Source organism: Thalia democratica, chromosome 2, assembly GCF_965202585.1.
Source record: "Thalia democratica chromosome 2, ktThaDemo2.hap1.1, whole genome shotgun sequence".
Taxonomy (NCBI): domain Eukaryota; kingdom Metazoa; phylum Chordata; class Thaliacea; order Salpida; family Salpidae; genus Thalia; species Thalia democratica.
Window position 1 is genome coordinate 56,473,124 of NC_139166.1, and position 14,390 is coordinate 56,487,513.

A 14,390-nucleotide genomic window follows, 5' to 3' on the forward strand; every position below is an offset into this window, starting at 1 on the left:
AATTTTTAAGCTTTAAAGACTTCAATTGGTACGCAAGATTTCAACTTAACAGAAGAAGCGCATAAAGCCATACTAGTGAGTTGATAAAATCAATCAAAATATTTTCAATTTCAAAAGCATATTTTCGTTTTAACATGCCGTGTTGATGTACTTAATAAACAAAATAAATTGTTAAGTGCACCAAGTGCTTTAAACACTAAAGTTTATAAACACAAATTTGTGCTAATATTTAGCACCTTCTATAGCTCAGTTGGTAGAGCGGTGGACTGTAGCAAGTTGTTAGAAATCCATAGGTCGCTGGTTCGACTCCGGCTCGAAGGACTTATTTTAGTTTCATCAAACTTTATGTTATTGATGTTTATCATTATTAATACAAATAATACTTTATTTGACATTTTTAATTTTTTTAGACTTCAAATTAACTATTTCTTAAAATATCATTTTATAAAGTAGCTTTTTACTAAAAGATATTTTATAACTTAAATAGTTTGTTAACAACTGAATTTCTAGATAAAATATAAAACATCAAATATTAAAACACAATAATAATTAAAAGTTCAAACTATTTTTTATTCAAAACGGGCAAAATCCTTATTTTATACCGTTTTTTTTTACTGTTAAAAATTATTAATGAAGTATTTAAAGGCAGTATTCTAAAAATAATTCATTAAATTGTTGTCTTCTTTTATTTTCAAAAACAAATATCTAGAACACTTTATTGAAATAATTGTTATACTTTTAAGTAAGTGTTGTCGTTAATATTGAAATTTGCACCATTTATATATCAATGGTAACTAAGTAAAACCGATTGATCTACCATTGTTTTATGATTACGAAGACAAAAAGGCAATGCTAAAATCACAAATAACCTTGATATTTAGTTTTAAATGTAAAAATTCTGCCGCTTAAGTTCGAACTTCTTGATTAAGTAAAAAGTTTGTGTAGAAATTGCAACTTGTTATTAAAAAACTTCTTCCTTTAAATAAGTGTCAAGAAGTTTAATTTTAAACATTTGTAGTTAAAATATATGAAAACTACTACGAATTAGTACCAAGTTAATAAACACACCAAGCAAGTTATTCAAATGCATTAATCAACACATGATTTTCTTAATTATGTACAACACAGTTGAAACATTAATATAAATGATTTCAAAACAGCCGGACTAAATTTTAGTTGTTGAAAGAAAATAACAAACAGTGTAACTGTGATTTATTTAGATTCAAAAACACTTAAACTTGGATGACATTTTAGTTTATATAAAGTTTGAAATTTTCATAGAAAAGTATTCATGGTATAGTTTAAAATTAGAGGTGATATAATACGACCAAACAAGAAAAAATGACTTTCAATAATTTCTCAACCAAATTGAAAGCCATTTAAAAGCTTAATAGACTACAGAGACTCTGGTTTATATATTAAATAACTAGTAATTTAGATTTAGCTTTAGTAAGAACGACAATAATTTAGATAAGTTTGCACTTTTTGGCTGTGTTCAAAGTACGAGTTCAAAAAGCATACAACTATACTTTGTTCTCTGATCTATAGTTTGAAAAGTTAAGAAGTAAGTAAAGAAAAACAAACACAACTGCAAAGCTGGTTGTTATTATTGTATAAAACAACTCGTTATCTTTCATAAGAAACCAAAATTATAAATTTTAAGTTTTTAGGGGAAACTCGTATGAAAATTAAAAAAAATGAATTAAAAAACATTTCTTGCTTTTCTTGAAAAGAAATTAAAAAAAAATATTTTTTCAATAAGACAGTCTCTCGGATGTGATAAAAAAATAATACTAACTAAATTAAGACAGTGTTCAATCAAATAAGCAAAAGTGCATTGTCCGCGAATCTAACCCGGGCCTCCCGCGTGGCAGGCGAGAATTCTACCACTGAACCAACAATGCTTGTTAGAGATTCAAAATTTATACTATATAAACCAAATGCTTATCAAATGCAGCGTATCTGCATTTGCTTTTCAAAAGTAGCTAACCGTTGTGATGATATTAAAAATCAACTGTTCATTTAGCTTTGATTTTATGCGACTTGAATATTAGTGCATTTAGTATTTACTTTTTTTTACTATCTTATTACCGGTTCGATATTTAGTTTTTGTGCATTTTTAAATTATAACCATTTTTAAACACATTATTTATTTAAAAAAGTTAATTTATTTTTGTTACAGTAAAAAAAATTATGTACAAACCAGGGGCGTAGCGTGGGGAGGGACGCTGGTGCATGCGTGCCACCCAAAACAAAAAGAAGTAAAAAAAAAATGCAACATCTTTACACTTTATTGTTTATTTTTTCTGCTTAATTTGCCTTTTTTCAACTATGTTTTTCTAGTACTATTCGAAAAGTAAAACAAAATTTCTAATACCAATTAGTGACAAGTTAGGGAAATTACCCAGTATACTGATTCGGTGCGTAATTTCAAATGCGCACCGATGTTGATGAAAAACTCCATAAGGAAAAATTTTATAACTTCATTAACTTCATAAGAGTTTAGACTCAAACAGTACGCAACTAGTTAGTGCACCGAAGTAGTATAACCTTATGACAGATTTTTTAAAAGGGAAAAAAACTAGACAATTTTGATAGTAACACTAACTAAATTTTTACATCAATATTTAAAACCAGCTTATCTATTTATAAAACTAATGTACCATTTTTACTTTCGTTTATTTAAATATTAACAGACAGTATTTGGTTTAAAACTAAAATAAATTTACAGTTGCAACTACTTAAGCTTAATAAACAAAGTTAGGAAATTTTGTAAAAATATTAAAGTTTACTTAAACTTTGTTAAAACCAAGTTGTCACTTTGAAATCGAACTTTGTCAAACATTTTAGAAGCCGGTTGTTGAAAAAACATAATTAAAAATTAATAATGTTTTCAGAGGTGTCAATTTAAACAATTAACATTTTTGCATTCAAACATGATATAAGCAGTAAGTAAAATTTGTGAGTGAAACATTAATAGGTATATGCTTTTTTTACGTTTGTGTAAGCACGATGATGACCAATAAGACCAGGGAACTATTCAATTCTGATGATATGTTTTTATTTGGAAAAGTCCTTTAACTGTATTCTATTTGTAGTGCACGACTCGATAACTGAAACGTATTTTCGTACACCAGGTCCTAGGATCAAACATTTTTAGTGTTTTTATTTTATTCTACAAATTGTTCAAGACAATACTTGGATACAAATATTTAGCCTTGTTTAATCTTCTGATCCCAATAAAAATCTTAAAGTTATGGTAGTCGAAATTGTATAATGAGAAATTATAGAATCCTTTCATAAGAGCGATTAATCTTAAATTAACATTTAATTCATATAGAGCTATTTTATTAGATTACAAATTAAATAATGCATATGAGAATGAGACTTTTATTTATACTTAAATAAGTTAAGAACATTTAAGCCATAGCTTTAAAATTAACATAACTTAATAAAATTAGTAATTTTTTTAGTAGTTAATGAGAATTTGGTAATTATATAAGAAAAAAATCATCAAATATTTGTTTATGATTCATCTTAAATGTAGTATATAATAATTATTCTTGGTAGCGTAAGCTATTAAAGTTTTCTTTTTCAACTAAACAAAGTTGTAGAATTTTTTAAAATTTTTAATTAGCTTATTAACACCATTTATCGTTAGTTTTATATTACAAACAATTTTTCTTTTTTTTTAAACTATATGTAGCTAAAGCTTAAATGTGACGTCAAGAAATTCAGTATTTAGTTTTAAACAACAGCTAACGAACAGTAGCTATAAGTTTGCAGTTTACTTAACCACGTGATTATTTTCAACGAGCGTCAAAGCCATCGAGCAAAAACACGTTTAAAATTTGCAGCGCAATAATATAGCACATTTTGTCGAGTTAAAGGCAAAAAAATTAACGCTTGAACGAACATATGCTAGCATTCGAATGCGCTACAGATTTACTTGCCTCGACATTTGGGTTTATATATAGTAATTTTTCATTGCAAACAAGCGTCGATGGTGTAACGGTTAGCATTGGTGCCTTCCAAGCACTAGTTCCGGGTTCGACTCCCGGTCGACGCATTTTTGTACTTTTGGTACAGTAGTAAAATATTTTGCATTTAAGAATGGAATGATGTAAATGTTTTAAGTAGAAACGAATAATTTCAAACTAATTTTAGCAAGCTTTATGAAACTTAAAAACAAGTAATAGAAGGACTACTGATGTAAATCTACAATTTTCAACTGTATTTTGTTTTGAAATTATAAAGTTTGAATCAGATAGTAAGCAAGTAATTCAGTAATTATTTTTATGATCAGATACAAGTGTGTTGATCAGATATTCAAAAAAAAAATTAATTCGGGTAGCTAGTTATTTGTTGGAATGTAGTAATACTCTTGTATTTGATTTTCACATAACTCTATTTTTTATGGTTTAGTTACTTTCAAGTCAAAAATCAAGCTCACCTAATTAATTATGTATTACCATTTAAAGTAAACTAGTAGTAAATTTACAATTTTACAAGAAAATATCGTTAAAAATACAGGTCATAAATTATACCTATTTTTTTTAATATACATTCATAAACATTGTTCTGTTGACCCTGCTTAAACAATAAGTTGTTTTAGATTCTGTTTAATACTACTTGATATTAAAAAATATTAAAAAAAAACACAAAATCACCTAAAGTAAATCAATGTTATTATCAAAAGATAGTTCATTTCAGCAAAAAACAATGAAAACCACGCCCAACGTGGGGCTCGAACCCACGACCGTTGGATTAAGAGTCCAACGCTCTACCGACTGAGCTAGCCGGGCGCTTAGGAAGAACCCTTGTTACAGCTATATATTTGATAAAGTTTAATTTAATCTCTCATTGATTCTTTAATTGCTTATTACCAGTTAACAATTGTTATCAATTTATTTATAAATGCTGCTTTTTAAGTTACGTTAAACCAATAGAATTATTTTATGTAAGTAGTTGTTAGATAGTTTCCTAAAAATGAAATTTATTTTTATTTACACATCCTGGTCTTTCTAATAGAAATTTATTTTATAGGTTCATTATCTGCATAAATAACGGTATGAAATTTTAGTCATGAAGTTTAATGTATGAATTATTTTTCTTTTTTATATACTTTTATATTAATAAGTTTTATTGGTAGTTTATCCTTTATAATTTTATTTACGTAAAATATTTATAAACATAACCAACTTATTTCTCGAAGCTTTGTATATAGCTAACAAGTATGAGAACGGGTCAAATATGCACGGAGACACTTTTGCACAAAGGTTCGAATAAGCGTGAAGACACACTTTCGCACGAAGGCAATTTTGCACGAAAGTACATTTTTGTACGAAGACAGTTTTGCACAAAGAAACTTTTGCATGAAGGGTCACTTTTGTACGAAAAGTAATTTTTGCACGAGTGTTTAAAAATACAAATAAAATACAAAGAAAACATTGATAAAAATAAAGAAAATATGTATTAATTAAAATAAAAACGAAAGTTAAGAATAAAGATATTAACTGAGATTAAGGGTTAGGGGAAACAGTTATAGTAAAAATGAAAAAAAAGTAGTACAAATCTCAAATAAAATTTAATATAATAAAATAAAATGCAGAAAAAAAGTTGATAAAAAAAACAAAATAGAAAAAAAAAGTTACCGACCGGGGTTAAGAGTTAGGGGTAACAGTGATAGTAAAAACACAAACGTAAAGAAAAAAAAAATTAATAAAATATAAGATTAAATAAAATTTTTTCAACCCGTGCAAAAGTGTCTTTGTGCAAAATTGACGCTGTGCAAAAGTTAACTTTCGTGCATATTTGACATCAACCAAAAAAAAATATTTTTTAATTTTAATGTTAAGTTAAATAATCAACCATTTATTTACCACATCAATGAAGTTTTTTATCAACATTTCAGTGCTAATTTATAAACATGTGGTCATAGACAAAATATAAAAATCTCTGCTATAACAAAAACTCTATTATCCGTAGATTTTATTATATTTAATTAAATTTTACTGAATATTTTTACACTTAAAAACAGTTTGCTTTTAAAAGCTTTAAATTGCTATTGTATCTGTTGAAAATATTTTTAAACTATGATTTAATAATTAATTAAAAGTAGAAAATAACTCTATACCTATACTTTTAAAATACTTTATTTTTGTCGATGGTGTAACGGTTAGCATTGGTGCCTTCCAAGCACTAGTTCCGGGTCCGACTCCCGGTCGACGCATTTTTGTACTTTTGGTACAGTAGTAAAATATTTTGCATTTAAGAATGGAATGATGTAAATGTTTTAAGTAGAAACGAATAATTTCAATTGAAAACGAAAATAACATTGATCAGATTCAAAAAGATGAATTCAGCAGTAAGAGAATAGACAATATAGAAAATAGAATTACAGAATTACAAAAAAGTTTCTCAGAATTTAAGTCTGATTTTTCTTCTAAATTTAACAAGTTTGAAACTAAATTCTCCAAATATGCTGATGCTATGCAGAAAAGCGAACCAACAGAAATTATCACAAACATTAGTACCAAATTAAATTTAGTAGCAGAAAAAATAGATGCTGAAAATGAACAAAAACTGAAAGAAAAAAAGGCTTTAAATGTAATAATATTTAACATTCCAGAAAGTAAAAATCCAACTCATAATGCACTAGAAAGTTGCAAAAATGATCTAAAAATTATTCAAAAAGTATTAGGAGAAAATAAAATGAAAAAAGAAGAGTTTAAGTCACTTTATCGAGTTGGTAAAATTGCAGCTAACAAAATCAGACCAATTATAGTCAAATTAAACAATTTAGCATCCAAACACAGACTGTTAAGACTGAGAGATTTGAAAATGTTTAATGGTGAAATTGAATCAAAAATTTACATCAACCCTGACAGAACTCTCTTGGAAATTGAAGCTTTCAGAACATTGAGAAAAGAAGTTAAAATAAAGCAAGCCATCGCTGATGAGAATAAATTGGACATAAAATATGTTATAAGGAACAACAAGATAGTTGAACTGACAAAACAGCCCTTTCGTTACCGCTCCCAGGACATCTGGGATTAGTGGAGGAAATCGTGAGTCAACGGGTATAAACTTATTAAGTAATAGGATTAATTTTAACACTAACAAGTTTTCCTATATAAATTGTAACAACAACTATTTAAAAGTTTGTTACACTAATATAAGATCTGTTTTAAATAAATTTTATATTTTAGAGAACTATATAAATTTGAATAACATTGATTTATTTTTTTTGACTGAAACATGGTTGACTAATAAGGTCAACGATGCCACAGTGTGTCCTTTTAACTATAACATTTACCGAAGTGATAGGTCTAGTAGGGGTGGAGGTGTTGCTATCCTTTTCGAAAATTCGCTTAAAGTTATTAAAGTTAAAAACGATTCTATCTCTACTAGCAACATCAATTTTGAATACCTATGTGTAGATGTAATTTTAAAAAAGATGAAATTAAGATTTTGTTGTGTCTACCTTCCTCCACTGTCTGCTAGATGCGCACTGACTGTTTAAAATGTAATCAAAATGATTAAAATGGTTTTTCCAAAAGAGTGTTCTTTTTATGTTCTTGGTGATTTTAATATGCCAAATATAGATTGGAGGATTCCTAGCACAGATTTCAATAAACCCCATGAGTGTTTTCTTAATTTTTGTACAGACAATTTTTTAACCCAAGTAATTGAAAATCCAACCCATAAGAATGGTAACATTCTCGATCTCATAATTTGCAATCATTTTGATCTAGATAGAATCATATCACACTCAACTAATTTTCCATTAACAAACACTTGTGATCATAACTTGCTTTCACTAACAATTAAAATTAAAAAAAAAATAATACCTATTGCTAAAGAAGTCTCATATGACTATAAAAAAGCAGATTTTGAAAGCATCAATGATTTCCTGTCAAAAATTAATTGGACCTCTTTATTTAAAAATTCAGAAAATCTCCAGCACTTCTACGATCAATTCATTAGCTCAATCCAAATCTCAATCAAACGTTTTGTTCCAATTTTTTCTAAAAATAACAAAAGTAAAAAATATCCATCTCATATTAAAAAGTTATTAAAAGAAAAAGCGAATCTATACAAAAAAAGTAAGACAAATAAATCACTTTTGATAAAATACAAAAACAAGTCTAAAGAATATCAATTAGCTGTTAAAAAATACAACTTTGAATATGAAAACAAATTCTGCAAAAACCCAAATTTAAAAAAGTTTTATAGCTACGTGAAATCTAAACTTAAGTTAAATAATTCCATACATCTCTTGTATGATAATGATAAAAACAAAACAGTAACCTCAGATTTTGAAATAGCAACACTTTTTAACATAAATTTTCAAAAAGTTTTTAAAAAAGACGAGAGTTACCAGTCTTTCAAGCTACCCAAAAAGAATTGTAGTAAGATGCAAAATTTTTTCATAACCTATGAAGACATTATAAGTTCAATTAACCACTTAAAAGATAAAATCATAAGAACGTCAGAAAACATTCCACCCTATTATATCAAGCATGTTATCCAATCAATAATTTTTCCACTTTCATTAATATTTAATTGCTCTCTAGAACTATCTGATGTTCCTAAACAATGGAAAACATCTTTTATTATTCCTGTGCACAAGAAAGGTAATATACACGAGGCATTAAATTACAGACCAATATCTCTAACAAGTGGCTTTTCAAGAATTTATGAACATATTGTATCTGTAAAAATTCTCAATCACCTCTTTGATAACAAATTATTAACTAACAAACAGTTTGGTTTTGTTCCAAACCGCTCATCAACCATTCAACTGTTAACATGCTTACATTCTTGGTTAGTTCCTTATCTCAAAAATGAATTTACTAAAGTAGTTTATACGGATATTCAAAAAGCCTTTGATTCAGTATCACACAAAAGATTATTAAAAATTTTAAATCAGCATGGGATACATGAAAGCTTAATTGATTGGTTTGATAACTTTTTAAATAATAGATCACAAAGAGTACTCATCAATAATACGCTTTCTGACTCTTTAACAATCTACAGTGGAGTACCACAAGGTGGTTTAGTTGGTCCCCTTCTCTTTTTAATTTATATTAATGATATTTGTTCAAACATTGATATTAAAAGTGAGTTAAGCTTATTTGCAGATGATGCCAAAATCTTTAGTCAGTCAAATACTTCATTACAACTATCTTTAGATAATATTTACATATGGTTAAAAACAAGAAAACTAAACTTAAATCCTAGCAAATGTAAAATTCTAACCATTAACAAAAAAGAATCTTCTCCAACTGACCTCTTAATCAATAACATCAAGTTACCAGAAATTAAAGTTTTTAAAGATTTAGGAATTTATATTTCCAAAGATTTGAAATGGAATGAACATATCAACTATTTATATAAGATTGCAAAAACTACATGTTATCAAATATTGAAAAGTTTTAAAACTAATTCTGCTTCAATTCTGACAAAACTATTTAAAACATACGTTCGCCCTAAACTTGAGTTTAGTACCCAAATTTGGTCTACCCATTTAAAAAAGGATATTAACAAAATTGAATCTGTGCAAAAGAGTTTTACCCGTCATATTTGTAGTCGTTGCAACATATCTTACACGTCATATAATGATAGAATGATTAAATTTGGCTTGAAATCACTGGAATATAGAAGATGGGAATTTGATTTATTAATTCTTTACAAAATTATCAATGGCAAATATAAAAGTTTTTTTAACCAGTTTTTTAATTTTTCCCAAAATAAATATCAACTAAGAGGAAATAATTTGAAAATAAAATGTAAACATGATTTTCAAAACAGTCAGTGGCAAGGCGCATTTTTTCACAGAGCAAAAGCTATGTGGAACAGACTACCTCAGGATATAGTATCTTGTGAGAGGGTAGAACAATTTCGTTTAAAGCTAAAAAGATTTGATTTAAATACGATAAATACCAGTAAAACTCACTAATTTTCCACTGTAACAAAAGAAAAAATATTCGTTTCCCTACGCCTCCCCCCTACAAACTATTAGTTTACTTATATATTTTGTAGTTATGAATTTTGTTTTATAAGCCATGATTTTAGACAAACTTCTTTACTGTGTGTACTAAGTAATATATAAATTTGAATTTTTTGAACTGAATTTTCAATTTAGATCATTTGTTTATCATATTGTGTTTACCTTTGTGTTTTCATTTAAATTATGTTTGTATATATATATATAATTTATCTTAAAGTTTTGAATATAAGTTTATTTTCTTTTTATCTTTTTGTGTGTCCTGTTTAAGTGGCTCAGGTTTTGATGCCTGAGTCCAACATTGCACAATAAACAATATAATAATAATAGTAAAAATGAAAAAAAAGTACTACAAATAACAAATAAAATTTAATATAATAAAATAAAATGCAGAAAAAAGGTTGATAAAAAAAACAAAATAGAAAAAAAAAGTTACCGACCGGGGTTAAGAGTTAGAGGTAACAGTAATAGTAAAAACACAAACGTAAAGAAAAAATAAACTAATAAAATATAAGATTAAATAAAATGTTTTCAACCCGTGCAAAAGTGTCTTTGTGCAAAATTGACGCTGTGCAAAAGTTAACTTTCGTGCATATTTGACACCAATCAAAAAAAAAAATTTTTAATTTTAATGTTAAGTTAAATAATCAACCATTTATTTACCACATCAATGAAGTTTTTTATCAACATTTCAGTGCTAATTTATAAACATGTGGTCATAGACAAAATATAAAAATCTCTGCTATAACAAAAACTCTGTTATCCGTAGATTTTATTATATTTAATTAAATTTTACTGAATATTTTTACACTTAAAAACAGTTTGCTTTTAAAAGCTTTAAATTGCTATTGTATCTGTTAAAAATATTTTTAAACTATGATTTAATAATTAATTAAAAGTAGAAAATAACTCTATAGCTATATATTTAAAATACTTTATTTTTTGATATATTTACACTTTACAGAACTACCAAACGAAAACAGTTATTTTTAAATCAAAATAAAAGCATATAAATTTAGTTGAAACCTACTGTATTTACAAGCTTTAATCGTTTACAAAAATAATTTGTAAATTGGCTTGAATTAGCAAAATGCAAAAAATTAGCAGGTAGTATCTATAACAGCGTTTTTTATTGTTTTGAAATAAACGCTTTAACTTTAAATTTTTAACTATAAAAACAGAAAATTACTTCGTTTTTTATTTATTTAGTTGACAAATAGTTTAATATTTGCAAGCTTTGATTTACTTAGTTAAGATTGTTTTTAAACTTACCTAAAATTTATTAAGTTTACCTTTAAACTGAAAATATTTATGGTTCAAGCCAGTGGCGTAACGTGGTATTTTGGTCAGGGGAAGCGCAAATTGTTTTCTCAAAAAATCCTCTAAATTAAAACTTTTGTAATAAGCTATAAAAAAACTTTTTATAAGTAATATAATTGAAATAAATTTATTAAGTAAAATAAGTTCGTTAACTGTTTTAAAAAATATTAATCTCTTACAAAATTAAACAGTTAAATAAAAGTATATATTTCAGTACTTGCAAAAATGTAAGCTTACTAAATAAAAGTTGTTTTTATTACTTATAGTAAACTTTATATCTTTAAAAATTAATATATTCAATAAAACGAAAGTATGTGTTTTATTTACGAAAAAAATATCAATCTCTTTAGTATACAATACAACAGTGATAACAACACCTCGTTGCACATAATTTTAATAAAGCTACACAGAAGTTAAAATAGACCAACTTTATAACTGTTATTACAGTTTATTACAACTTTGTAAAATAGTTAAAAGTATACTTTTTATATTTAATTCATGTGATTGTATTTGTTTAAAATAAAAATCACAAACAAAGTTTTTTTCTCATTTGCCGACACGCTTATCTTGTATGTTTACAAAAATAAAGTTCAGAAAACTAGCAGTAGTCTTAACGATGTAGCATAAAAAAAAAATTGTAAAATTGTTTAATTTTTCTTTAAGCGTGACTTATTTTTGTAAACTTTTTGTAGAAAAATAATCTGCCATAAGGTTATACTACAGCGGTGCGCTATATTAATTGCGTGCTTTTTGAGTCTAAATTCTTATCTTATGAAGTTAATGAACTTATAAAATTTTTCCTTATGGAGTTTTTCATCAACATCGGTGCGCATTTGCAATTACGCACCGAATCAGTATATTGAGTGATAAAATGTACTTTCCTAACTTGTCACTAATTGGTATTCAAAATTTCGTTTAACTTTTTGAATACTAGATAAACATAGTTGAAAAAAAGGCAAATTAAGCAGAAAAAATAAACTATAGAGGATAAAGATATTATATTCTTTTTTTTTACATTTTTCTTTTTTTTGGGTGGCACGCATGCGCCAGTGTCCCTCCCCACGCTAGCCCCTGGTTCAAGCTAATAGTTACAAACAATAACAATTTAAATTTTACTACGCCAAGGTAAATTAAGATTTAGGTTACAAATATTAAAAAGAAATTTCAGAAAATAAAAAACCCTCCCCGTCGGGGAATCGAACCCCGGTCGCCCGCGTGACAGGCGGGAATACTCACCACTATACTAACGAGGATTACGTCTGACAGCCGTATCGCGTGTATATAATCTTAAATTTTACATACTTCACATATTAGACTGTGATTTTGCTCAAACGTTTTACGCAAACTATGAGCTTTATCAATTTGTTTGGCTCAATTTATGCACTGTTACTTGTTATGCACTTGTTATTTTATGTATTATGTTATATAATGGATGAAATTATTTTTTCTAATACTTATGTATTTAGTGTTATATAATTACTTGAAAATATAAACTAACCTTTGATTATTTTTCAACATAGTACAGTGCTTCCTCGCTAATCCGGCCGGTTTTAGTCGAGAAGTCGACTTATTTACTTTAGCGTTTTTAGCGTTTAATTTCATTTTACTTCGAAAAAGTATTCAATTTACGTTTTATAAGTATGCAAGCAATATATTGTTACGTCATAATAAAGTATCATTTGTATAATCTTAAGTTTTTTTTGACATTAAGGGTTAGGGGAAACAGTTATAGTAAAAATGAAAAAAAGTAGAACAAATACAAGGACACCAAAAAAAAACTTTAATTAATGTAGAAAAAACTGAAAATAACGACAAAGAAGAGTCACTATGTAACTGAAGAAACAAAAACTTATGCCCGCTAAAAAACAAATGCCTAACTAAGAATGTTATCTATAAAGCTACGGTCACGACGAAAAAACAATTAAAGCAATATGTAGGAAGCACCGGAGGAACTTTCAAAACAAGGTGGTATAGCCATATAAGAGATATAAAAGTTTACAAGGAGAACGGAACCGAACAATCCAAATATATTTGGAAGCTAAAACGAAACAGCACTAACTACAACATCAAATGGAAAATTTTACACCACCTCGGACACATAAGGAAACCGCAGAGAATCTGCAGGACCTGCTCCTATGAAAAAATGGAAATAGCGAACGCTGACAGGGGAACATCTTTAAACAAAAGGAACGAGTTAATATGCTCTTGTATACACTTTAAAAAGCTTTATTTCAAAACTTAAGAGCGTTTTGATAAACAAATATCTATTTTAATTTGTACAAGTATTTAAACCAATATATAATTACGTCATAATACGATAGCCAAACTTTTAAAAACGAGTAAATTTAACTTAAAGTTTTAGTTAAAGAGATCTTTGTTAGTTATCTACAAAATTCACAAGGCCACTAAATGTTAGTATAATTATTTTTTATAAGTAATTTTTCATTGTTAATTTTTTATTTATTTGCTTAAGTTTTAAGATTTCATAGTTATTAAGTAACGTGCATTTTCCTAAATTTAGCCTAACAACATTAAAATCATCATATGCTAGTAACTATAAACTATAAGTTTTAATTAGATTTTACTCAGTTTTTTGTTATACTTTTTTCTTTTTAACTTATTTTATTTCAAGTTTAGCCTAATGTCTTCATACTTGTTATCACATAATTTCTTACAGATTTTGTAAAACTAAAGATCTCGTTTTTTAAAACTAGTGAAAGATTGTATTGTAATAAAATTTTAAAATTTTTTTATTGAATAAGTGGTTTTATAAAGACTTTGCAAATGTTTAAAAAAATATTTATAAAAATTTTATCTTATCTATTTCAAACTTAATTTTGTTGAAAATTTAGGAGTTATTTCGAAATAATATTATAAGTACTTAAATAAAATAAAAATTTTATATAAAGTTTATGTTTTGTCATAAAAACTTTTTTTTTTTCATTAAACCTGTAAAAAACTAGTTTTGTACATTAGTACTATAGGTTCGATTGATAGAAGAATTTTTTTTTTACTTCCTAGAAGAAGAACAAATGTTTTTTTTTTAAAGTTAATCAGA

The 14,390-nt window shown here is 26.7% G+C and overlaps 4 non-coding genes across 4 annotated transcripts; 2 read left to right on the forward strand and 2 right to left on the reverse strand.

Moving 5' to 3' along the window:
- The first annotated feature begins 235 nt into the window (after nt 1-235).
- On the forward strand, nt 236-321 carry Trnay-gua (transfer RNA tyrosine (anticodon GUA)). The gene is given in 2 exon segments: nt 236-272; nt 286-321. It is a non-coding gene; the product is annotated as a tRNA-Tyr (tRNA).
- Nucleotides 322-3,997: 3,676 nt separating this feature from the next.
- Trnag-ucc (transfer RNA glycine (anticodon UCC)) lies at nt 3,998-4,069 on the forward strand. Its single transcript has one exon. It is a non-coding gene; the product is annotated as a tRNA-Gly (tRNA).
- Nucleotides 4,070-4,732: 663 nt separating this feature from the next.
- On the reverse strand, nt 4,733-4,805 carry Trnak-cuu (transfer RNA lysine (anticodon CUU)). The gene has a single exon. It is a non-coding gene; the product is annotated as a tRNA-Lys (tRNA).
- A 7,708-nt stretch (nt 4,806-12,513) lies between these two features.
- Nucleotides 12,514-12,585, reverse strand: Trnad-guc (transfer RNA aspartic acid (anticodon GUC)). Its single transcript has one exon. It is a non-coding gene; the product is annotated as a tRNA-Asp (tRNA).
- Between the last annotated feature and the right edge of the window lie 1,805 nt (nt 12,586-14,390).